Raw genomic sequence first — 26,542 nt, 5'->3', positions numbered from 1 at the left:
CTTCAACCCAGAAACTGGACTTCTGGAAATCTATTTCGCAAACCCTTACACCTGTGTGAGATGACATCCGCACACAAATTTGACCGCAGCATTATTTGTTACACCAACAACAAATCCCTAAATCTCCACCTATACGAGGCTGGTGAAATAAATCACAATAGAGCCATACGATGGATACTCTAGCTATTTTTAGAATTACCAGCTCTATATACGGGGATATGAAATGACCGCCATTATTATTTTAATTAGTTTCAAGTATACAGTACATTGGTTAGACATTTATATAGTTTATGAAACAATCCCCCTGATAACTCTATCTTCCCTCTGGTTTTACACATAGCCATTACCTTACTGCCACCTGCATTCCCTATGCTGTGTTCCCCATCCTGGTGACCCTCTATCAACGACTAAGTTGTACTGCTTTAAACTTTCACTGCTTCTCCCAGTCACCCCGCCCCCGCCCGAAATGATCATCATTATTAATCAAGGTATAATACTAAGCTCATTTTTTTTAAAAAAAGAAAAACAAACTGAGTGGGTGTATACACACACACACACACACACACACACACACACACACGCCTAGAACAATAAACAAGAAACTGGATAACACTGGTTGCCTTTGGAGAAAAAAACTGGGGCCAGAATTAAACTTACTGTTTATATATTTGCATTTTTTCCACATGCATATATTGCCTATTAAGAAAACATCTTTTAAAAAGGCCCAATTCAGGTGGGGATTTCTGAGCTCACTGGAAGCTGTGGCTGTTCTTCCAAAACTTGAATAACTCACACAGGGTCCATTCAGTCTAAGGCAGTCCAGCTCTGAGCCTGGGGTTAGCATCATTATATCAACATACCATGAAACTCTAGCAGCTGGGGTGCCCCACCTGGGGCAGGACCGCAAGTCAGCCTCAGCCTGCTCCCAGGGTGACTGTGCTCATTCCCACCAGGGCTTCAGAGTTCCTGGCAAGCATCAGAATCTGTCCCCTGGCAGTGAGCTCCGCCCTGGAGTGCCCCACAGGCTGAGTCTAATCAGGACGCAGTCCTTCGTCCCTGGGCTTTCCCCTGTCCCCAAGAGACCTCCAGTCTTCCCCTCCTGAAGAAAACATTTTCCCCATCATTTCCTGCCTGAAATACTTTTGAGTCTGTGACCCACTCCTTTCTTTTGCTGAGTCTCTTCAGAACCAGAAGCCCCAGGCGTGGTCTGGAGAGCATAGGGCAGGACCTTTCCCCTCCCTTCTTTCTCTCCACCTCCTTGACTGGTAACACCTGGATATTCCGGACAATGGAGACCTGAGGCGGATTCCTGTTAAATTCCTCCTTTACCTCCCCATCCAGGGCTGCAGCCTACTGACATCTCCTGGGATTCTGACCTACATCAGACATCTCAGCGCACTCTCACATAGCTTTGTTTTATATCCACCGATATAGAAAGGGCCAAGGACAAACACTCCTGAGCCGTCACTGCTGACCACTCTCCAGACTAATAACAGTGGGTACAGGTATTCAACCAATTATCTGGCCACCTAACTCCACCACAACCCAGGACACATTTCTCCATGGCATTCACAGCAGTATAGAGAGTCTCTGTCAAATGAGGGTTCTAGCACATCTCCCATGCTCAGAGCCCCGCCCCCTTTAACTTCTAATAACTCCTAGGTGAAAAGCAAACCAGCCAGAGTGTCTGGGGTGACCTTGGGCGCCCCACCCTGGCTCCCAGTGCCTACCCAACTATCACACATCCTAGGAAGCTGCAGGGATCTGCATGCAGCTCTGATTCATGCATCCACATTCTCCCCTCCTCCCCACCACTTTTTTTTTAAATAAAGAAATCTGCTCATCATCCAGTCTTTGGGTAACTTTGGTCTCCACTACTCAGTAGAAGCCACCATGGCCTGCTGTCCTTGGCGAAGTCATTCTCAGGACCCTGGGGATGCCATATCCTAGCTCAGAGGGGAGCTCACCTTCCCCTCCCAAAGCCTGTCCTACCTCACTCACTGTCCACAACAGAAGGGAACACAGTGCATTAGAATCCAGCAGATTTGCTTTTTCTCTGGCATCCACGAGTACCACACCTTCTGCACTCTCCAATGCCTTTCTCCTACTTCTGTCCTTCCACAAAGAAAAAGGGTGTCTGGATAGGATGCTTCATATTGCTGATGTGATTCTGACAGGCAGGGCACATCCCTGTTCTATGCCAGTTCTGGTCAGGCGCTTTGACATGGGAATGCATGGCAGAGGGCTGGTCTCTTTCAGGTCTGCTCCAATTCTTAGAAAGCAGCCTCTGGAGGACTTCTGGCCTCTGGTCCTGCCTCTCTTGGGGCCACTGCAGGAAAACCATCACCCTTCCTTCCTCACTGGGTCCGTCTATCTGCAGCTGACATCCAGCTGTAGCCCTGGTGCTTCTCAAATTACAGTCTGCAAAACAACCACCTGTTGGGCTTGTTAAAACCTAGATTTCTAGGTCCCTCCCCCACAATATCCGAATCAGCAGATTAGGACAGACCTCCCAAATCTGCATTTCCAATGTGCTTCCTGGTGATGCTGACGCTGCTTGACTACTTTGGGTAGCACTTTGGGTAACACTGCATTATCATGCAGGAGAATCACCTGGAGAGCTCAGTAAGAATGCAGACACCTGGGCTTCAGTCATTCTGGGCCCTTCAACCTGGATGGGCCCTGGAATCAGAAATTTAAACAAGTACCCCATTCCCTGCGATTCTGTGCTCCACGCTCTAGGAAACACTCTTCCTTCAAGGTACTTGGGCACTTTCTAGCTTATACTCTCTAGCTCTTATTCCCAGCTGGATGTTCTGAGGATAAGCACCAGAGCCTGGGTGACCTAGTATCCCATCAGAACCAAGCCTTGGAGCACTAGAGAAATGCTGAAAAAATACAGCAGGTACATAGGGGATTTTTCAAGGACCATAAATATGCCTATTCCCTAAAGCTGTGTGTATATACACAAGTATACCATTAAATTTCAAGGGTCCCACAAGGGCACTAGCCGGAGTCCCCAAACACAGGAATCTAGGAGTGCCGTGTTGGAGAAAAAGCAAAATCAACCAGAAGAAGAACCTGCACTCAACAACGAGAGATGGAGACACAGGCTGGGCTCTGCACCCTGAACATCTTCTGGTGTCCTGCACGACTTCCAGGGACATGGAAGAAAAAGGAGGGGTGGGAGCTGCACGTATGTGTGTGGCAGGGGGGCGGGGGAGGGGGTCAGGGGGTCGTATGGAAAATCTGCACTTTCCACTCCACTCTGCTGTGAACCTAAAACTGCTCTAAAAAATTAAAAAATAAAAGGAATACAAGTACACTGTAGGGAAATTCAAACAGAACAGAAAGGTACAAAGTGAAATGCAAAAGTCACTCTCCCCTCTAACCCCCTACCCAAAGGTCACCACTGAGCATTTTCTAAAGTATAATTCAAGACCAAAAAATATAATACACACACATAAATGTATATGCATAAGTGTCTGTGTGTGTGTGTGTGTATATATATATGTACATATATATTAGTTTATGTATGTTCATATATATGTATGTTCATGTATAATTTTCTAAAAAACAAAATATTTATTTGCTTATCTGCAAACTCTCCTTGCTCCAGAACAAAGCTAGGTTTGGTCAGGCTCACTGTAATTAGTCATCTACATTCCTACCTGGCAAACCTGATTGCTGTTGGGGAGATGAAGATGCCTGTCTGGGCAGTTCCTGGCCTCCATATACCCACCCCACCCCCAGCCCCCCACCCGGGAGCACTGGGCACTCCTTCCCAGATCACTGTGCTGGACAGTGAGAGGCAACAACCCAAAGCCGCACATAAATAGGGCCCAAGTCAGAAATGTCTGTTTAAGGTCATCTGGTTCCAAGAATTTTACACAGAAAAACATCCCAACCAGGGACCTGACCTGGAGCCAGGTCCCCACCTCCACAGATCTCACTATCCCATGGGTGTAACTGGGGGCTTCACCTCTCAGGGCTCATCCCTCCTCTTAAGTTTTATGACTCCTGAAGGAGACACCTCTTTAGGTTTCACCCCCATCCTAGATTCATAGACTCTTAAAATGTCCACACTGGAAGGGATCTTGAAGTTTATCTAGTTGCCAACCACCTCGGTTTTGTAGCTAAAATATGCCAGAGACACGGCTTACTCAAGTCACAAACGCACTAGAACTCAGCATGTTGAGAGCAGAGCTGCCTTCCATGCTGCAAAACCTGTGATCATTTTAACCTGAGCGTGGCTGGCTTGTCTGGAGGTCTCGGCCAGTTCTGCAGTTGGTGACCTACTTCAAAATCCCTCCTCCAATAGCAAAAGGAAGACAGTGCAGTAACTGTACTTTGAAGTAGGGTTAGCCAAGGTCATTGCTCATGGCTGGGCGGTTCCAGAAACCCTCAGAAGCCTCAGCTTACATCACCTACCTATGGGGAGGGGAAGAGAGAGGCCCGGCACAGCCCAAGCTCTTCCATACAGAATCAAAGTCTGGCTCAGGTCTAACCTAGATCCTCATCCCCAGCTTAGTCTTGCCAAGCAATAACAGACTTATGATGTACAGCTCAGTGCTTCCTGAACTGTGTTCTCTGATACTAAACATCTTGCAAGTTAAGAATTTATCAGGTACCCGACTAAAAAAAGAGAGAAAGAACAGTTGTCCAAAAATTTTGGAAAATGCTGCCTACTACATCCCTTCCAAAAAAGTGCCAATTCAGAATAATGTAATAAAGGCTCTGAGAAGTCCTATAACAAAAGAGCTTGCTTAATTTCATCACCAAATTTCCCAAATTTAATAAGCAATAATAATAGTTAACATTTATCGACTACTTATTATGTACTAGGCACTGTGTTAAGTGTTTTACATGGAATTTAACTTTACAACAACTCTAGAAGGCGAATACTAAGATTATGATCCCCATATTAGAGATAAGGGAACTGAGGTATGGAAAGATTCTTAAGTTGCACAAGGTTACAGCTGGTAAATGACTAAGCTAGAATTCAAACCCAGGCAGTCAGTCTGCAAAGCCCAGGGCTTTTACCCCTAGGCTTTACCTCCTTACAAAGCCCACAGGCTCCAAAAACTAGTATTTCAAAGACTGAAACTTTAAAAACACTGATTGATGAAACAGCAAGGGATCAGGAATCAAGATGTCAGATTTCACCATGATCCCAGGTACCTCACACTAAGGGCAGTGTGGGGTGGTGGTAGGAAGAACATGAACTCTAAAGCCAGGCTTCCCTAGTTCAAATCCCAATTCTGCTTTCTACCAGGTGTGTGATCTTGGGCAGGCTCCTTAGTCTTTCTGGGCCTCAGTTTTCCAAATCTGTAAAATGTCGATGGTAACAGTTTCACATCAAATATGTTCTCATGATGTCACTTAATCTCTCATTGTATCAGTTTTCCCAGTATAAAATAGCAAACGTGACTAAAGAATCCCAGAGGACCTTGGGCTTTTTGATAATACTCAGGATGAGAAATGTGAGGGCAGAGAGAAGATGGAGTGGGGGGTGGGGGAGTAACAGGAGAGGTGGGAGAGTCAGGATCGTATGAAGGGCTGACGATGGGAGGAGTGAAGTCTGCCGGTTACTTCTGCCATACCAGGCCCAGCCCTGCAGCAGCAAGTCCAGGGCATGGCTGTGCTGGATTTTCCAATCTCTCCAAGAAGAAACCAAAAACAGGAAATTGGCAATGTTTTCTTGTCATCCCCTCTGCATGCCTGGGTGCTCAGGGCCTGGCCCAAGCTCCAAGAATGAGGAAAGTGGGGAACAGAGACAAGATGCTGACTGTGAGGGGAGGTTGGGAGCTCCTTTGAAATGGTCTCTTGGAGAAGAAACCTGCCTGGAAAGAGGGACAGGCAGAAGCAGGGCCTCGGCCTGCACAAAGCTCCTGACCTGTGGGCACCCAGGAGCCTGTTGTCAGTACCTTTGGCCTACCATATCCTCAAGTCCTGCATTTATATGACATAGGGAAGAGGCATGAGAACTACACAAATTGACTAAATGTTAAACCAAGTAGAAATCAGAGCCTTCTACGTGCTGTTAGACCTGGAATGTGGCTGATTAGCTGTTCAGCCAGACTGCAAGGAACCCAGGAAGATTCCTGCTGAGACTACCAACAACTGCTTGCCCTTACCAGAAAGAAAAAACAGGAAAAGGAAGACCTCAAGCTGTACCCTGCACAAGTTATAGATAAACCCAACCATTCATTCCATTCTTTACTCCCTTTAATCAGTAAGTTTGCATAGAAACTAAGAAACATATACACCCAATTTCCTAAATACCCGGGGTCTCGTTTTCTAACTCTGAGAGGAGACCACGCTCCGTCTATGGAGTGTTATTTCTTCTCTAATAAACTTTCCTTTGTCTTTAACTCTGGCTCACTTTTGAATTCTTTCCTGTGTAGAGCCAAGGACCCTTCCTTTCTCTCAGTGTAGGAGTTGAATCTCTCTTCAGGGGGAGTCACTCTAACCTGTATCACATGGGTTCGACCAACTGTGAATGAAATAAATTCAGAAAAAAAAAATTCCAGAAAGTAGATCCCTAAACAATATAGTATAACAACTATTTACATAGTATTTACATTGTATTCGGTATTATAAATAATCTAGAGATTAAAGTTATATGGGCAGATATGTGCGGCTTATATGTAAACACTATACCATTTTATATAAGGTACTTGAACATTCTTGGATTTCAGTATCCCTGGAGGTCCTGGAACCAATCCTCTGTAAATACCGACTATATTTCTACTCCCCTCCACCCCCACCTCAAGAACAAACTCATTTTCTCTCAGCTGCCTTTCCAGACCAGGTCCCTGGAACTGAGACAGAAAAGACCACTTTCACATTCACAAAGATTCGCACAAGATGTCTCCCTGCCAACCCCTGCAAGAGCACAGCTCTCTGGCAAACCTGGCTCATTCCTGTTCAGAGAGAGAGTCCCTGTTGACACCCGCCCACACCAAACAGGATTCTGGAAGTGCCAACACGTAGTCAAATGACAACCCCAATTCGGGATTCCTGAGAAATAGAAAGTGGGCCACAGGGGAAGAAGGTGAACCCAGACATGGTGTCAATATATGGCTGACATCCAGGCCCAGAACATGACGGGGACTCAAGCCACGGTCCGAGTAGACACCAAGGTTCTTGCAACAGACAATGAGGGCAACGGAAAAAGCCTGCCACCCAAGTCCTAAGTTCAAGGTGTAATCAGAACTTAAAATTAACACTAAACACTCTGCTCCATCCCCCTCAAAAAAGAGAAATTGTGGTCTGTGTTTCTAAGTGCAGTTCAGGTGTCTTTGTTTCACCACTTCCGCACGGGGTCAGGGGGAGCTGCTCCCAATTACACCACGTGATCAGAAGGGGCTCCTCCCAGGACCAGCCTGAGAGACAGAGTAGGAAGGATGAGCAGACGTTAACCAAGCACAAGTCCCAAAGGTTTCTGAGCCCCCCTTGCTGCTCCACTTAGCTCTCAAATCCCTCCTTTTCCTGCAAAGTCCAACCCACGTGTTGTTTCTCCAGGATCACCTCTGCCCACAAAGGTACCCCACACTCCAAACCCAGCAGCAGTTACTGTCTGGACAATGCGACCTCTTCTTAGCTGGAAGGGAACTTGGGGAGCTCCTTCTCTGAACCCTCCCTCATCCGGGCGAGGAAGGGGGAAGCTGAGCAGCTCATCCGAGGTTACACAGCCTAAACATCACCGAAACTGGGTCTCAGAACCTCCAACCCCAATTCTCTGCAGGTCCTTCTACCATCCCCAGTTACTCTCTCTCCCACACTCTAAATCAGTTTCCCTATCTTCGCACAACTCACACTCCCCCATCAAGAGCCACAAACATCACAGGGCAGTCACAAGAGACTTCTTGGCTCTGCTGCATGAATTTTACCCACAGCCCACAGCTTATAACACTGCTGCTAGGGAACCAGGGTGGCACATGGGGCTTAGTTGTACACAGGGATTAAAGTACAATGACAATGATTCCAATCCCAGCTCTGCCACCTTGCTGGCTGTATAACCTTGAGCATGTTGCTTGACTTTTTTGGCTTTCTCCTTACCTGTAAAATTGGAAAATATACACCTATCTGACTATTTGGCTGTTAGGATCTGATGCACTGATACATACATATAGCTTTCTACCATATTGCTTATTAGCAGATAGTAGGTACTCAGTTAATTTTAACTTACTCCTTAAAAAGCATTAGCCTGGGAGCTATGGTCTGGGTCCTAACTCCGCCACACGCTGACAACTTAACATCTCTGAATTTCTAAGCTGTCTGCAAAGATATGTATGACCTACCCATCTACCTTGGAGTTACCGTGAGGGCTGAATGAAATAAAAACAGGAAAGACCTTTGTAAAGTACGGACAGCTCTCTTCACTCTGTGACCAGCTTTACCCAGTGCTGTTCTCTCTCAAGAGGCTAAAAAGGCCAAGTTCTGATGTTTGGAGAGGAGAAAAAGGGTCATCATAGATCCTGGACAACCACTCAAACTTGTTCTACCAGGTGTCCCGCCCACATGGGGGAGGGGTGGTCAGGACAATATGGGAAGGAAAAGGAAAAGAGGGGAGGGCTTTTCAAAGCCCAAGATCAAACTACCCTCAGGTTCCTTGATTACGTCCTTCGAAAATATCCCAACAGAAGGTTCACACCTTGATCCCCCAGAACCTGTGACTACGTTACCTTACATGACAAAAGGGACTTTGCAGATGTAATTAAGGTTACCAACCTTAAGATCGGGAGACTAGCCTAGATTATCCAGGTGGGCCCTATCTAATTATAGGAGTCCTTTCCTGGTTGTGCTAAGGATGAAAAGAAAGGAGAAATAACGATGAAAAAGGAAAAGATAAGAGCGTGAGAGGTAATGTAGGGAGGAGGCAAGAGAATAAAAATGTTAACTCAAACTGCGTTCAGAGACTGCAATATGCTGATCAGCCCTGCAGCCAGGCCAGGAGGACACCTGCAGAACAAAGGAAGATTTCTGCTGGGAGAGCTAACAACCCATTCCCCACACCTGTGGGAGGGGAAACAGGAACCAAGAGTCATTCCCTGTGGTGAAAACCATGGGGAACCTATGGATTAAAGGCTGGGAACTGCCAGCAGACCTTTCAGGCTACATACTCTTCCCCTTCCCCTTCCCCTTCCTCACTATATGTCCATATCAAAGGAAATGGGTAAATAAAGTCTTTAAACTGTAACTCATAGAAAGTAAAGAATGATGTATGAACTGAATTCCCAGAGAGTAAGAGGGGTCCCCCTCACCCTCTGCCTCTGAGAGACCACACTCTGTGGAATGTTATCCCTTTTCTAATAAACTATCCTGACTCTTAACTTTGGCGTGTGTTAAATTCTTTCCCTAGGCTGCGAGAAGGGGCTCTGAGCTAAGGAATGCAGCAGATAGCTTCTAGAAGCTGGAAAAGATTTAAAAAAAAAAAAAAAAACAGATTCTCCTTTAGAGTCTCCAGAAAAGATACAACCCTGTCAACAAGCACTGTGAGAACCATGAGACAAAACTGTACGACACAAAAGTCATGTGGTAAAAATGATACAGCCGAGTGGCAAACAGTAGGGCAGTTCCTCTAAAAATTAAACATGATCCAGCAATTCCACTTCTGGGCATATACCCAAAAGAACTGAAAGCAGGGACTCAAACATATTTGCACACCCATGTACATAGCAGTATTATTCACTACAGCCAAAATGTGGAAATAACCCAAATGTCTATCAACAGAATATTATTTGGAAAACGGAAGAATTCTGACATGTACTACAACATGGATTGACCTTGATTATATAAGTGAAATATGCCAGCTTTAAAGAAAAAGAACCACAGGCCCAAAATGGCATGGCTCATGCTAGAAGCCTATGATAACAAACCTAGATTCAATATCTAATCTAGCTGCAGTTTCAACGCCCGCCCCCCCATCAGAAACATAATCTTATAGGTCTGGAACTTCCTGGTCAATGTGAAGGAGGTAATCTGTCCCAGATTACCTCTGTCCATGGGCCCTCTCCACCCAGCCTCGCCCCTATCAAAGAAAGAGGCAATCTGCATGATAAAAACCCTTCCATTCTCCTCCTCCCAAAAAAGTTGTTCAGGCCCCCAAATAATCTTTTCTTAATAGCTCCTTTGCCTCGCCCTTCTTCCTACAAAAAAACTTCCATTTTGTACAACCCCTCAGAGTACCCTTTCAGCTGCTAGATTCACAAATCCCCTAATAAAGCCAATTAGATCTTCAAATTTACTTGGTTGAATTTTGTTTTATAACACCAGTCACGGAAAGATAGATACAATATGATTGCACTTATAATGAGGTACCCAGAGTAGTCAAATTCAGGCAAAGTATAAGGGTGGTAGTCTGGGGTTAGGGGTGGGGAAATGGGGAGTTATTGTTTAATGAGTACAGAGTTTCCGTTTGGGAAGATGTTCTGCAGATGGATGGTGGTGATGGGTATGTAAAAATGTGAATGTACTCACAATGTCACACAACTGTACACCTAAAAAATGGTTAAAATGGTAAATTTTATGCTATGTACATTTTACTCCCAAAAAAGTTGCGATTGTTAAGCCACTAAATTTGTGGTAATTTGTTACAGCAGCAATAGAAAATACATACAGTGACCACTGCTCCTCTCCTTCCCTTTAGATCTTTCCATGGCATCTTCTTTGAAAAGGCCTCTGCTCTCTTGGTGTAAGAGATCTATGCACAAGTCACCCCATTCAGAAAGTTTTCTTTGACAAGGGACGTAACAAACCACTAAGACCACAGCAATACCCTCCTAAACTGAGAAAGGAGGCACCGGGAACTCTCTTTTCCTGCAGGTCTGGCAATAAGAGCTCAAGAAAGCTTTGCTCACTAGTATTATCAGTCAACATGAATCACCATGGTAAGACTCAATGCTTTTGAGTGTGCTCTATGTGACTAGGCCAGACACACCCAACCAGCAATGCAATTACTCTAGGGAGGAAAAAGTTCTCAGTAGACTGCAGGGCAGTCATGCAAGAACTAGGCAACTGCATCACCAAAGGTCACTCAGCCCTAGAGATGACTCAGTTACCTCCCACCCACCCCCACCTCTGCTATCATTGCACAATGGGGAAACTGACAACCAAAGAGGGGGAACTGACATGCCAAGGTGACACAGCAAGATCCTAATAAGGCTGGCCCAGGACCCCTACCTCCTGCCCCCAAGTTAAGAGCTCACGTCCAAAAGGCAGGACACCAACCAATCGCTGGGGTTTACCAGCATCTACAGGGGAGGTCCGGGTTATGTGGGGCCTGGAACCTGTACAGTTTTAGGGGCCCTCTTTAAGAAATTGAACACATAACAACATTTTTTGATAAATTTTACAAAACCATTTAACTTTGTGAATTCACTGCTAAGGCCCCTCCCAGGGCCTTGGAAGGGTCACAGGCACGTGAAGGGGTGGGATGGGGCAAAAAAGGGTGAAGTCTGAGTTTGAATTTCTATTAGCTTCATAATAATTCCACCTCTGGGCTAGACTCCCAGGAGACAGAGAAGGAAAACAAAGTCCTGGCACGCTCCAGCCTCTCTCTAGGCAGAGAGAGAAACAGAATAGAGCAGTTACAGGAAAATACACCAGTGAATGTTAAGAGCCATTCCCAGGAAGAATGGAGATAAGGTTCAGAACCAGGAAATTCAATCTTCGGAGCTGAGGATGGGTAGAAGTGTCTACAAAAACAATTCTCTCTGATGGACAAACTCAAGGCTCTCCTGGGCATCCCTCTCCCTCATCTATTAAAGAAGTGCTGCCCAGAATCTGGGGCTCTGTGACGGGTTTGTAGTTAACACATTTCTTCATGGGGATGGCCAGGGCTACAAATGAGACTCTCTGACTTCATTTTTTTTTTTGACTGGAAAAACAGCAGACCTGTCAACAAGGGTCCTACATTTCTGGGTGGTGGCACACAGCTATGGCTAAAGCAGCTGCTCCCTTCAGCCAGGTATGCCTGCTTCAGCTGCCCACTGTCCCTACCTGGGCTGTCCCTGAAGACACCTGCATTTGTAATCAAAGGAATAGATGTCACCAGGGCCCTGCCAGCTAAGATGCATGAGCCACCTCACCTTCATATGACAGTCTGTCACAGATTCTCTCACAATAAACTGGGGGGAGAGGGATGGTGGGTAAGACTAAAGATCTAAAGGCAGCAGGAAGTCCCTTGGCCTCTACTAGGGAGGCCCTGATACGACCACCACCCAGTCCTCCCGTTCTGTTCAAATAGATTTGGAAAACCCCAGTTCCTTTAAACCCAGAAGTCCTGAGAGAGTTATCTATTTGCTCCCAGTGGCCGAGGCACCCCTGTCTTGCCAAGAACCTCCAGGAACACTCTCCTCCAAACAGCACTGTCGACGAAAAAAACTTCCAACCTGTAGACAATTTTTATAAGAGTTTATGTGCCAGAGAGCAAGATCTCAAATGCTCTGAGTGTGCTGGCTGGTAAATTACTGCTTGGTTATCACCCATGGGAACATAACATTCTAACAACAAGCTTTCTGCTTCTGTACCCCCGCTTGCACATCCGACCTGTGGGTTGACAGGTAGTGAATAGAAGAAAAATAGATCTTTGTGTTCAGACAGAATGAAAAATGGGGTTTAGGGCTTAAAAACCTTGTACCTCTATACTTCAGGCCTGCTTAATTTGGGGTCTGTGTACCCCTGGCAGACCCAGCTGGCTGAATAAAGAGTGTGTTTCCTATAACTCTCTGGTTTCTGGTGGTCCGTATCTATTGGGGGCTGGCGGCAACAACATGAGAGTAATAATTTTGCAGCTTCTTTCAGGCACTAGTAGTTAAGGAGGGACCGTAAGGAAGAGTACAAGAAGGCGTGGATGGGGTGGGATAAAGGCAGGGATTGGATTGTAGGACAGTTAACAGATTATGTGCTTTCTTGAGGGTGGTTACCACTTACTTCAAAGGTGTGTTAACCCTAGATGCACAGACAATGGACAGGGCTTGCTTAAGGCAAAGATAAACATTTTACTAAAGAAGTTATAGGCCAGGGGTGTGACTGTACCCACCATGACCTGCCCAGTTAGGAATTTATGATCCAATCACCCTGTGAGGTTACCTTCCATAGAACCCCTTTGTTCCTTCAACAGCACTCACTGAGGGCTGTTCTTCTAATGGCGACAAGGTCCCCAGCCAGCCTTGTACAGCTGGAAGCTGAAAATAAATCCCCGTCATAGCCTACAGATTGTACTGAAGGAGAAGATTCTCTTTCAGATCTCAGGTATGGGCTGACCCCCATGCAAATGGGATCCTAAGCTCTGCCAAAGGGCCCTGGGTCAAGAAAATGACCCTGTCATGTCAAGAAAATGGAAGGTTCCCAGAGGTATATCTGTGATGAAAAAAATTGCAGGAAATGCACGTCCAAAGCTCAACTAAGCTGATACCTCAGCACTTTGCATCTTCAGGAGTTCTTCTCAGATAGCCCCTCAAACTGGCCTGTTCTGTCTCCTTTAAGCCTTCTTCCTTAAACCTATATCAATCCTGGCCTTCCTTTAGGCCTGATGAGACCCCACTTCCAGGCAGCCCACCCTGATCTCTCTATCCACAATGATCACTATTCCTGGAACTTACCAGCACTTGGCCTAAAATGTTTTTTTTCTATGTCCTCCAGTGTTCTAATAATACTGTTTTTCCAGTAACTAGAAGAGGCATGTATATTATCTCATTATATATCCTTCATTAACTTTCACAATGTTGCTATAAGATAAGCATTATCACCTCGAGGGAACTAAGGTTCATAAACGATTCTTGACAAGCAAGGGTCAGGCATCCAACTAGTGCCAGAGCCAGAATTACTTTTTCCTAGGCCTCCCAGTGAGAGTCAGTGCCCAGGCTATAGGACAGGCCTCTCCTCCCTCTGCCACCAGCTAGCACAGAGCCAGGCCCAGTGAGGTATTTGACACACACTGACAGGACACCAGTGTACCCTGATTCATCTCTTCCACACCCTGGGTGGCACCTATTCTGATGGCCTCTTTGATCAGAGCTTCAGATACGTGGGCTCAAAGAATTCTGGGGGCAGAAGACACATCTAGGACATTCCCCTCTCTCCCTCTCATGCAAAGACAGGACTTCAAGGGTGTATAAACATCCATAACTCTGCTAGGAAAGAGGTACGTGGCGCTACTCTCTGCAGGGACTGCAGAACTCCAGTGCCTTGCCCTTGTGGGGCTCTGCCTCACCTCTGAGGTATGGGTCACAGGAACAAGCCAGGGAGCCCCAGGGCAGCGCTCCATCAACCTTGAATGTATTTTCCCAGGCACTGAACAAAAAGCCCACAGAAGGTGCTGTTAAACATTCAACCCCCCACCCACACGCCATGAATTATGAATTAAGAATAGCTGGAGCCTCTATCAATCATTACCTAGGCAGTGCCTCAGATGCTGCTCTTCCAGGGCTGGTACCTGGGGCTGCCTAGACTGGAGAAGTCCCGGCAAAACAGGTTGGGAGACTGGCACCTGGGCAGTGTCTAGGTCCAACCAACAGACTGAACTTGAGCAAGCAGGTTCTGAAAGACATCTTTTAGAAATAAAAAGTCAATTCCCTGTGCACTGGCATTTGGATCACACGGGAATCCTTACAACAGTGAAGCTGAAAGGTGGCCTTCATGAAATCATTTGGTTCAACTGGTTCATTTTACTGAGGTGGGAGTTGAGGCCCAGAGAGCAGAGGGGCCCGCCAGAGGTTCCAGGACTGGCTGGGGCAGGACAAACACTAGAACCATGTTTCTCCACTTCCAGGCAGATGCATACGGCCCAGGCTGGCTCCCCCATTCTCAGCACACTTCTGGGCTCCACTCCACCTTCCCAGCTGGAGAATGAACTCAGGAAATGTAAAGGCTACCCTGGGAAAGACAGAACGAGAAAAGGACTGCTGCCTCCTAAATAATCGAGTCACACAGAAAGTGTCATCTGTTCCGGATAAGCCTCTGTGACATTGCTTCTCCCCAGGTTCACCTCTCTATGAGTTAACAGCAGCAGAGCACAGGGTTGGCAGCCACTCGTTCTGATCTCATTGGGGCATTAGGAGCCACCTAACCGTCAGCCCCAGTGCAGTTCAGGGTTCAAATGACTTCTGCCCCCAAGCTCTACTGGAAATAGTAATATATGTGTAATATCTGGAGTTGAGGGAGGCAAGTTGTGCGAGGAAGCACAGCAAGATACTCTCCATCCCAAAGTTGGGTCTTGGAGGGGCCCCCTAATCCCATGGGCCGTGTAAGATCAGGAGGTAGCTCTAAGTGGCACAATGTGTGGCTGCCAGACTACTGGGAACAGCCTGAAGAAAGCAGGGAGGACTCTCAGAGCGGCGGCAGCGGCCTGCCCGTTCCCTCACCAGCTGATACGACCGAAGGCCACCACGCCTTGCACTGCCTACTGGTTCGTCACTGTCATGAGACATCATTCCTACTTCCTAACCTGAGGAACACTGGCTTAGCTAATGGCAACACTGAAAAGCACAGTAGTAGCTTCAAATTAAGGACAGCGGGGGTGGTGTTCCAGAAACTTCTGGCTGTCCCCCCTTAAACCATCTGTCCCTCTTTCTTCTACAACAGTACATTAACTGTAGTCTGGCACATGGCAACCCCAAATATGGGCTGTTTCAGAGCCTCCCTGGCAGCCACGCAGGGCCCTGTCATGGAGATGTGAAAGTCAGCCGTCTTGGGCCCGACAGGTAAGCGAAGTGCCTCAAACGACGAAGAGCAGTGAAACCCAAAGTGTGGTCCGCAGACTGGTGGCATCGGTACAACCTAGGCACCTATTAGAAATGAAAATTCTCAGGCCCTACCACAGACCTCCTAAATCAGAACCTTTAGGAGTGGGGCCCAGGAATTTGTTTTAGCAAACCTTCCAAACCGTTCTTATATATGCTCAAGTTTGAAAACCATAGCCCTAGAGAATGCTGGGAGCATTTCTACATATGAGTGTGGTGCCTGGACAACCTTATGGAACAGACAGCTATTAACCTTGAATTCTAATTTCTAAAGAGATAAGCTCCTCTCTTAATTCATGGCCAAACCTGAATCCTAATGCAGGTGAGTGGGAAAAAGCAATGATGAGAAATGTAACCAAGATAGCAGAAATCAGAAAATAACATCCAAGTATAATAATAAACAGAAAACAAGATGTAAAAAATAAAATCAAGACTATCTAGTATGTGAACAGTCTGAATTCTCTACCAAAAACACAAGCCACCTCATTAGGTTTGTTGTTATCATCACAGTCTTCTACCATCCTTTCTCCCTCCCCCGGCCGCAGTCATGTGCTGATTAAGGTTTGGGCAAAAAGAAATAAACACAGGGGAAAACTAGAAGTGGAAATATTAACATTAAAAATATGTTGAGGATTTTTCAATAATACTGCCTCAGGAGGCTGACAGTTTTTCCAGCCATTTGCCTTTATCTTAAAAAACAGAACTTGGAAAACTACTCACTAGAATTTCATGGTGCAACAAGGTTTAGCCATCCTAGACCCTTTAAACAGTTCATGTGACTTAAAACACAGCACAGAAAAGAGTATGACTTGGGGCCCAGGTCTTTACATCAGACATTGGGCCCTGGCTCCTTTGTGTGTACTATATTGTCATAGCCCTTGGGGAACAGAGAAAGTCCATCTTGCTGCCACAAAACAAGGAAGGAAACATATAATTGCAAGTCAGAGCTGTTTATTTCCGTGTACCTAAGGGAAACAGGCAGAAACCGCAAAGGGAGAAAAGAGGGACCAGGCCTGTCCGAGGGTTTGCAGGCAAATCTCATATTTTACCCATTCCTCCTGAAAATCTGGTTATCGGCGAGGGGACCACTGGGACAGTCAAGAAGGGGGAGCTCACGATAATCCGAGAACTAAGAAGCAGATGGGGAAGACCCAGTACTGCCAACTCCACATGAATCAGAATTGAAACTCAAAGGGCATGCCTGATCCCCTTCTGACTGACGCCTGCCTCTAAATTTCTAAGCCTTTTACTTACTGTCTTATAAAATGCACTTATTTATTAATTTTTGGACTGTAAAGAAAAAGGGATTCTCCCAGATCCTTGGCAATATATTATCCTAAAACACAGATAATATGGAATTTAAGGCCAAAGGCCAAAAGCATTAAATAAGCAACAAATGACACAGAGTGCAATCCACAAAGAATAGCTTGATAAATCTTCATCCATCAAACGTGAAGGCCAAATTCATAAAGCTAGAACAAATACGAGTAGAGCCTGACTTAAAAAAAGAATTTTTACTGAGAGTTTTTGAAACATCTCTCAGAATTTAACAGATCAATAAGCAAGATGAAGGACAAGCTCAAGTTCACAGATATCTCTAAAGTCTGTGTCCCACAGAGAAGACGTAGTCTTCTTTCACGTCCATGAAGCCTTTTAATATTGATCATGTAGTTGGCCACAAAGAAAATCTTAATACAGCTCGATAAGAGATTTTGCTGATCACATTCACTAGTTATAACCCAACAAATAGAGCAGTCAACAATAAAATACGATCATACCCTACACCTCACAAAACTATTCAGAAATTCAGGACCCCCATCTTCTAAATAATCCTTGGATCAAAACTTATCTATATAACACAACTAGAAAGCAATGGAAAGGTGACCATTTCATACAAAAGCCCATTAGCTAGTGCTGTACTCAATGGAAAATGTGGAGCTTTATATGCTTTTTAAATTAAAAGACTAAAAATAAATGAACCAATTTATATATTAAAAGTAGAGCAACAAAATATGCCAAAAATAAGAAGGAATGAATAAAGATAAAGTTTGAAATTAATGACCGAGAAACACAAAAAAAGTAGAAAGGATACAAAAAATTCTCTCTGTATATTTATATATATTTATATTCCAGCATATCCAGTTAGAATCGCATTCACAATTATCTATTAAAAACATATTACAAGGTCTGTGATCTGTCCCTGATTTGGAAAATTTAATATAAAAATGTTCTCTCATCCTTATAAATAAATACATTCGATAACATTCCAATCGAGCTCCTATAGGTTGTTTGCTTCAAAACTGTTCCAAGTTTTAAAAATAGTCAATGGTCTCATATCCATCAATAAGGGAAAGGTTGAATAAATTATGGTACATCTGAACATTATATATAGAACATTCCACAGCTGCTACTGGCCTGAAGTAATAGCACCCAGAGTTACTGTCTATGATAAATTAATCAAAAGCACAAGCTACAGAGTGTGGTGTACAGCATGAATCCATATGGGGAAACACGCAGTTTTACAGGTGCCTGTGTCTCTACGACTTGGAGAGAGAATGGAGGGATCCTCTGCTACAGGTCATTCACACTGCTAACTTCTCAGGTGGAATGGGAGGAGAATGGGTTGAGGGGGAAAAAAAAAACACCCCTCGAGGCAGTCCTCCTCCAGTACCACTCAATCTTTCTCTCCCCCTTCAAAGCTGATGGTACCTTCAAAGCTGTCTACACTTAGTACCCCCAGATTCTCACCTCCTGCTACTCCCCTACCAATTAATTCCACCTGGCTTCTGCTCTAATCATCCCACAAAAAGTGGCAGCTAAGGTGCCCAATCTTCTTCACATTACTTCTCAGGTCACTTCCTGGCCACTGCTGGCCACTCCCTCCTACTGAAGCAGACTCATCTGGCTTCTGTGTGGGATAATGTCTTGGTTTTCCTTCTCCCTAACTATTCATTTTCTGGCTCATTTATCGGTTCATCTTCTTTTTCACAGTTGTTCCAGGTGAGTTCCTCAATTTCACCAAGCTTTTAACATCAGACACAACCTAGACAAAAATATTCTTCTAGCCCAGATCCCTCCTGAGCCCCAGAGCCACTTGCCTACTTGGTATCCAGAAGGCACCTCAAGCACAACATGTCCAAAATGAATTCATGATCTTCCCCATCTCCAGACACAGGTTCTCATCCTGTGTCCTATGTCTCAAGGGCAAACTGGGGGACAACCTAGGGTGGGTGGGGGTGGCTCCTGCATTTGTACACACAGCCTGGGGCTAGGGAAACAGTGGGTACTCACTAATGCTGAGTTCAAGAGAAACAAGCCTTGTCACCCACTTCCTAAAAATAACTGTGACCTTTTAGGTGGACACAACAAGCTCACATCTGCTACCACCAGCTCCCCCACATACATACCCTTTTCCCCCAGAGATGCCACTCCCTGGGCTTAATCTGCCATATGCTCCCTCCACCTCCCTGTTAATGACCTTTGAGCTTCTCCTCTCTCCCCTCAGATTGCTCTCATCTCACTGACCTTCAAGCCAGTCTCTCCCCATGCTCCAGCTCCAAGAGGCTGGGGACGCCTGACTTCCTTCTCAATTTCAGGAGTGATCCCTCCCTTCCGTTCTGCTAAAGCCGTGGTAAATTCAGGAGCACAAGCCTCAACCCCCAAGCCATAGACCAGTATCTGTCGGTGGCCTGTCAGAAACTGGACTGCACAGCAGGAGGTGAGCAACAGGCAGGCAGACAAGAAAAGCTTCATCTGTATTTGCAACTGCTCCCTAGCACTAGCATCACTGCCTCAGCTCCACCTCAGATCATCAGGCATTAGATGCCCAGAGGAGCACCAGTCCCTGGTGACAAAAAAGGCTGGGGACCGCTGCCCTAGAAGACCAGACACTAAGGAATCAGAGATAGACGTCAACCATCTGCACATGCCACCCCCAGCTTCAAGGTTCCTTGCAGTAATGCACCCAAGATATCACCATTGTCATCACCAGCCCCAACTTATCTCAAACACTTTTGTAAACATCCTCTCACCGGATTCTGCAAATAATCATTTGATGTAGGCATTTTACCATCCAGAACATTGGGAGCCTGTGTGGCTACATGGTTTGTCCTGACTTCTTGGTTGCCCTCATTCATTAAGTTCTCACATCGGTGAAGCACAGTCAGCGGTGGTTCAAGTCATCGTTCAGGCTGTACTGTTAGGATCCTCCCAAACAGAAACCACTAGGTAACACTGGACCTTTATTCCACAGCATACATGGGTCAGAGTCAGTAGGCCGAAAGTGGCATTGTTTTGTTGGTTATTAGAAAGTGCCACTGAATTTCAATAACTCTTTTTAAAAATGCAAATTCTCAACAAGGAAACTTTAGTTTCTTCCTTTCCTCTAAGAGCTTTCCTATCTAGATACAACTCAAATTCCTGATATCCTGGGGCAGTGAGATGAGAGGGTGTTGTAGGGAGAAAAAAAAACAAAAAAAACTGAGAAACTCGAGTGTGTTTCTTTGGCTATGACTGTGAGGTACACTCATACAGACTCTCCCCCAAGTGTCCCCATAGGACCAAGTGCCAGGAACTGCTTCAGGTTTACAAGGAGAAAAGATGGCAGCTAAGTGGAGGAAAGAAGGAGGAAGAGCTCCAGAAAGGCCCTGGGGCCTCTAACATCTAGCACTCAGAACAGATTGTTTTCACACTCATCTCCTGCCCACAGTGGCTTCCCTCCGCCCCCCATTTTGCAGTGAATTTTCAAAAAGAACCCACACTAACCTATTCTGACTCAATTCTCACTCTTTCATCTCAAACTACCCATCCTCCCCCAAATCACGTGACCAAGGCATCACTAATCTATCTTGGCCTTCTAGAAACAGGAATCCAGAAAGGGCCCTGTCATCCTTGCCCCAGCTACCTAAACGAGTCAAAGGGCCTACTATTTGGCCTCTCAGTCAGCTCCTACTCCCACTTCTCAGTCTGGAATCATTTCCATCTCAAGGTCTAATATTTTAACAACAGAGAAACCTTACTTCCCTGGCCTCTTTCACTCAACTAGCATCTGCTGAGCATTCGCATTAGGCAAGGCCCATCCTGGGTACAGTGAGATGAGTAACAAACAGTCCCCACCCTCTGGAGACAAAGGACAGAACAGAGATAAGACACGTGGCCATACAAATACTATACAAAGCTAGTACTGAGAAGTAGGTCAGTGCCAAAGGAGTGGAGAAAGAGAGCTGCATGGGCTCACAGCATGTCTTGTCCTTTCCTGCTGGGAGCAGGCACTGGGATGGTTCCCAGGAGGGTGGTGAATAATGGGTGGAAATGAAGGAGAGGGCATTCCAGGAGGGTGGAAGAACATGAGCTAAGACAGAGGGACGGGTCAGAAGGGCAGTTTAACTCGCTAGACCTTCGGCTCCATGAAGGAAGTGATAGCAATACATTATTATCTTTGACACTCACAGATATTTACTTGTTACCAGGGTCTGCTGTAAGCTTATGTCTAATCTGAGTGACATCCACCTGGGACACATAGGTGTGGTATAACAGTCACCACTTGTTCAGTTCAGTGCCTGAGCTATATGGTTGTGAAATATATTAACTCATTTAATCCTTACAATCATCCTGTGAGGGAGGTATTGTTATGACTCTCATTTTAAAGAGGAGGAAACCAAAGGCAGGGAGACTAGTAAGAGATAAGATTAGGGAGGGATGAGGAGCCCAAGGTGACACCCAATGTTTGTTGATCTGGCACCTCGCCTTGCCTCTCTAATTGGGGAATACCTTGCAGCTTTAAAAGTGCCTTGAGGGAAGGTACCTGTTAATCCTGGAATTCCCAACAATTGACTGAAGCAAGAAATGAAGGACCTTAATGAGAGCCAGTTAGGGGTGAGCAAGGTAACATGCCCTGCCTGTCCAGCTTCCAGACTTAGCCTGGCCCTTCCCTGCAATGTTTGTTTCTGTTGTGTGGGCAGGGCAGAGGATCTGCCCCTCATGCCACTACTGTGCCTGGGTCAGGGCAACAGGGAACAAACTGAAGGGCTAGGAGAGAGAACAGGGTTTATCCTAAAACGCCCATCTCCACAGAAAGGTCACTGATTAGAGAGGCAGGGACAAAAATGTCCCTGACAGACTGTTCCCCCTTGGGTTAGCATTGGCTAGCTTAACTTCTCTAGATGAGGAACCTCACAACTCTCCTTTAAGACAATAGAGAGCTTCTACCTTGTTAGAGGGCTGAGCTGGGACCCCAAGGGAGAAAAACGTCCAAGAATTCTTCCCTGAAATTGTCGCCAAAGTGAAAAAGGGGTAAAGGCAGAGAAGGTAAACACAGAGGTGAACACAGCACCCGGGATGAACCCCGCATTCCTTCAAATAAAGTGCCTTACAATGAACTCCCACAGTAGCAGTTTCCACGAATTTGTGCCCTTCCAGTTCTGGAAGAAAGTTCGTACAGGAAGTCTCCTCTACTAGCTCTCCTTAGTGTAAGCCTTTCCCGGAAAGGCACACACACGCTCGAAAACTCAGCTGTGTCAGAGGGGACAGGGCCACCAGCCACACCAGCCACACCAGCCAGTCGTCTTCTGGTCGCAGGATCACCCGGTCCCAGGGCGGCCCAAGCCTGCTGAGCCCTTGACCCCGGCCACTCGGCGCAATTATGTGGCCCTGACCAGGCGGTGCGGGTGGGGGTGGGGGGGTCCCACCGGGAGGGCAGTCCCCTCCACTGATCAAGCTGATGATGCCGATGCAGCCCGTCCAGGCCCGGCCTGGCCCGGCCCGACACCCGCACCCTCTCCCCTCCACCCTTGCTGTGCCAACCAGGAAGCCGCAGGGCCGAGCCAGGAGGAGGGCGGGGTAGTCCTGGGTCTCACCGCCGCGCCCATGGTGCGCCGCCGCCGCCCAGTCCCGTGCCCTAGGCCGGCCGGGGACCCTCACTCACCTGGCCTCGGGTCACGGAGCTGGGGGGCCGCGTGGGGCGAAAGGGGACGCGGGCAGTAGCGGCTCTCTCCGCAGGCGTCCCAAGCGCGGCGCCTTGGGTCGGCCTGGAGTTCGGTCCGGCTCCGGCTTTGGGGGCACTCAGGGCACTGGGAGAACTCCGGACCCGCGGGCTCCGCAGCAGTCAGGGAGGGGCGGGAGGAGGAGCCAGACGCGTGGAAAACTCTCCAGGCGCTGCCGCGGAAACGCACCCCGGGGCGGAGCCGCTGGTTCTAGGGCGGGACCAGGGGACTGACGAGGATGGTTTGCGAGCCGTTCCGCCTCCAGGTGAGAGCCTTCCTTGCCCACTGGGCGAGGAGCCGGCTCCTGGAGCCATAGGAAGGAAGCCGCTGACCCTGCTCCTCCCGGCTGGGAGTTCCCCGAAGTCAGCGTGGAGCTCCTTTTTTCCCCCCTCCCTTCTATGATGGGTTCCGCTAGTGCTATACTCTAGGGGAGGGGATTCCCAAAACCCCTCCAGGCCAGTGTACCATTGTTCATGACTCTCTTTAAAGAAAACTTTCTACATTAAAAAGATCACCCAATAGTACCGGAAATGAGGTGGTGAGAGGAGCTTTATAGTGGAGAAATCTGGCAAACTGTCTCAGCCAGGTGATCAAGGTCATCATCAAGAGTGATAAAACGACAATGCTAGTATGTACCAGTATGGTCTTCCAAGATTACATAATCCCAGTCTAATAAGAAAAACATGAGAGAAATCTTAGTTGAGGAATATTCTACAAAATACCTAATCAGGACTCGTCATAACCATGGAAGTTATCAAAACAAGGCAAGTCTGAGACATACTCTGTCTCAGCCAAGACACGCCTAAGGAGATACGAAAACTAAATATAATATGTTATCCAGGATGGGCTCCTGGGAAATAGACATTTTATCCTATGATAAAATATTTTTTTAAAACTGAGATTCACTCTTCAGTCCCCTAACCCACTTTTTAGGTGTGCCCTTCCAGATCTTTCCCTCTGCAACAAACTCTGTGTTATGTGTGTGCATAGTCATGTAGATATGTTACCAGGGAGTGAGGGTTCTGTTCCTTTCTCTACATGTTGTCCAGGTTCTTGATGTCTTGAACAAAGAATGGAACAAGACACCTAAGTGCAGCAGCAAAAGAATAGCTTTATTGGAAGGGAGATTACGTAAGCAACAGTACACTTCCAGACGTGGAAGCGGCTGGAAAACAAGAAGGGTGACTCATGGGCCTAGTAACAAAACCTTTGGGGTTTTTATCCCTGCTTAACTGTGGGTGGTTACTTTTCTTAGAGGAGTGGGCTTCCCTGATTGACAACTAAGATTGACAGGACTCAGTGACTCATCATTTACTTTCTGCACATGTTCATTCCCAGAATTCAATCTGTTAAATGATATTAATGAACTTTGGGGCTTGTGCATTATATTATAATGATGGCATAATGAAGCTCAAGTGAGTTGGGGTTCCTTGGTCATTATGGTCTCCATAATGGTGCGAGTGACTGTCTTAAACTGGTACCTAATTCTCTGCCTACCTGTTTCTTTGTGGAAGTTACTTTTTAGCCTAAAAATGCCTTTTGGCTTACTTAATTGTGGGCAGACAGTGTGGGCCTTTTTTAGAACAGGATGGCCTCAGCATTTTGTAGGGGACCCAAAACCCCCTATCTTTCCTGCCTAAATTTTTTCTAAGAGCCACGAACCCCTTCTTATTAGTGTGGCTGTTGAAGGACATGAAGTCTCTTCTTCTATATCTGCTTCCTGCTGAAGAGGGTCGTAATCCTTGCCTATCGGGGTTTCATGGAGCTCTTTTCCTGTCTCAGTCACAATGGAGTCTCAAGTTCTCCTGCCAAAGGATGTATCCCACCAAAATGCGGCCCTGTCCCTAGACAAGAAGAAAAGAAGATGTAAACTAGTTATTTAAATCACATATCTATTAATTTTCTTAGTATTGATTTTCTTATTAAGTGGAAAGAATAAGCTTGGTAAGGGGAGACAGACTAGGTTAATACATTACTCGAAGAAAGAAAGCCCTGGGTTAAGGGTTCCTTCCTCCCTACAACTACAATGGCCCTGCCTGACCTAAGGTGATTTCTGCTTACAATGGATTGAGAAGAATGCTAAGCTTCAGTGATTCTTAATCAATAACCAGAGGGCCTGAGTCAATAACCTGAGGACCCGAGCTACTTAATCAATAACCTGAGTTACAAGTTTCAGAGTAATTACCTGAGTTTGAAGGCGAGGGGCTTTTTCCCAGGGAAAGGAAAGAAAGCGATTAAAAATTCTGTGAGCACATTTTATAAATGATGGCCGATATCAGATATAGTGTTTACAAAGCAGCTTTGCAATATTTTTCTGTGACTTGCCTTTTTACTCACTATACCTTGGAGGGTCTTTCCATGCAAGTGCACCTGGTTCAATTTGGTTTTTCCTAAGAATTGCACAGTATGCGCCATTGTACGTGTCACTATTTTTTATCACCTAGCGCCTTTCCAAAGGACATTTAGGATATTACCTATTTGTGGCTGTAAACAAACAACGCTGCTGGTCCTGTTTGCCTTTTAAAAGCTCAAGGAGCTGGAGGGTCTTGCCTCTGCTTTGCCTGGTGGTGAGGAGGAGATGCTGGATGGAAACCGCGCCCTCTCCCTCTGGCTCCTAGCGCAGCCCTACAATGATCCCTAGGGACCCAGTCATCTTCTGTGGCCTCTCCAACAGCCCCCTCTCCAAGGCGCGGCTCTTTTTTCGGGCCTGGACTGCATTTTTGGAGATGAATGAGCAGGTGAAGGCGAAACTGGGGCCAAAGGCCCCAGAGCAACTCGAAGGAAACAACCCACCCACACACACACTCTCCCGAACTCCTCACCCCTGCTGCAAGGAGGAGCGGAGGGTCGAGGGCACCAGAGATCTCTCCACAGATTGGTCATTACTCTGGCGGGGTCGGCGGGGTCACCGGGGTCGGCGCAGTAGCTGGAAGACTTAGGCCGCTGGTGCGAAGCCCCCACTGAACCCTCAGAGTGGGGCGCGGAATTTGTCCATGAATGTCACCTGGCGCCCACCCAGCCTCTCTGCTGCCTCACCTCTCTGCCACAAAGGCGAGCTTCTTTGAATGGTTCACTATTCTTGTGGCTAAGTGAATGGTTCTTTAAATACTACGTTAAAAAATAATAAATCATTTAGGGTGGAATTCCTTTGTATGTAGCATACACATTACTGCCTCGAGGCCAGAACAGTGAATAGCTACCACTGTGCTCACCTTATTATGATATTCAACCATTTATTTTCAACAAATGTGTTGACTCCCCAACTCTGTGGGAAAACTGTGTGAATAAAAAAGATTCTAGACTTGGTGTTCAAACTCCTGGGTTCTAGTTCCAGTTCTGCCCCTTGGAAGTGATGAGTTCTTCCAGCCTTGATTTTCTTACCTATAAAATCTTCAAAGTGATCTATAAAAATCCATAAAAATAACCCTTGCTTCAGTCGCTTCTCAGGGCCAATAGGGCCCATATAAACAAATTTTTGGGGAGAGAATCACCCCCTGCCCTCCTTTAGTTCTTGTGTTACCATAACTCCCCATATTTTTTGTTTGTTTTGCTTTGTTTTTTGAGTTAGCCTGCCAGCATGCATTGGCCCAAAGAAATACACCAGAAGGAGTTTGCAGTATAGCATTGTCTGTACCTTACAGGTTACAAAGGGCAAAATCACAAGGCAAGTGTAGGGTGTTGGGAGTCATGCTGAGAACTGTTTCCTTGGAAGTGAAATAAGGTTAATAAATCATTTCTTTAGGTATTGAGAACAATTCTGAGGTCTTTTTCCTTGTTTCTCTGTCTGATCTCATGGGAAAGTAGCCAGGGGGT

At 46.3% G+C, this 26,542-nt stretch overlaps 1 protein-coding gene across 1 annotated transcript in view; it reads right to left on the bottom strand.

Moving 5' to 3' along the window:
* The window catches only part of ANXA11 (annexin A11), a 40,990-nt gene extending 18,090 nt beyond the window's left edge, over positions 1–22,900 (bottom strand). The window contains exon 1 of the mRNA XM_039872218.1: positions 22,672–22,900. The gene's annotated coding sequence lies outside the window, so the exon portion shown is untranslated. The remainder of the gene's footprint in view (positions 1–22,671) is intronic.
* Positions 22,901–26,542: the final 3,642 nt, after the last annotated feature.

Source organism: Pteropus medius, unplaced genomic scaffold (genome assembly GCF_902729225.1).
Source record: "Pteropus medius unplaced genomic scaffold, Ma_sr-lr_union100, whole genome shotgun sequence".
NCBI lineage: Eukaryota > Metazoa > Chordata > Mammalia > Chiroptera > Pteropodidae > Pteropus > Pteropus medius.
Note: the sequence above shows the minus strand (reverse complement) of the source record. Positions and strands in the feature narration are given on the sequence as shown.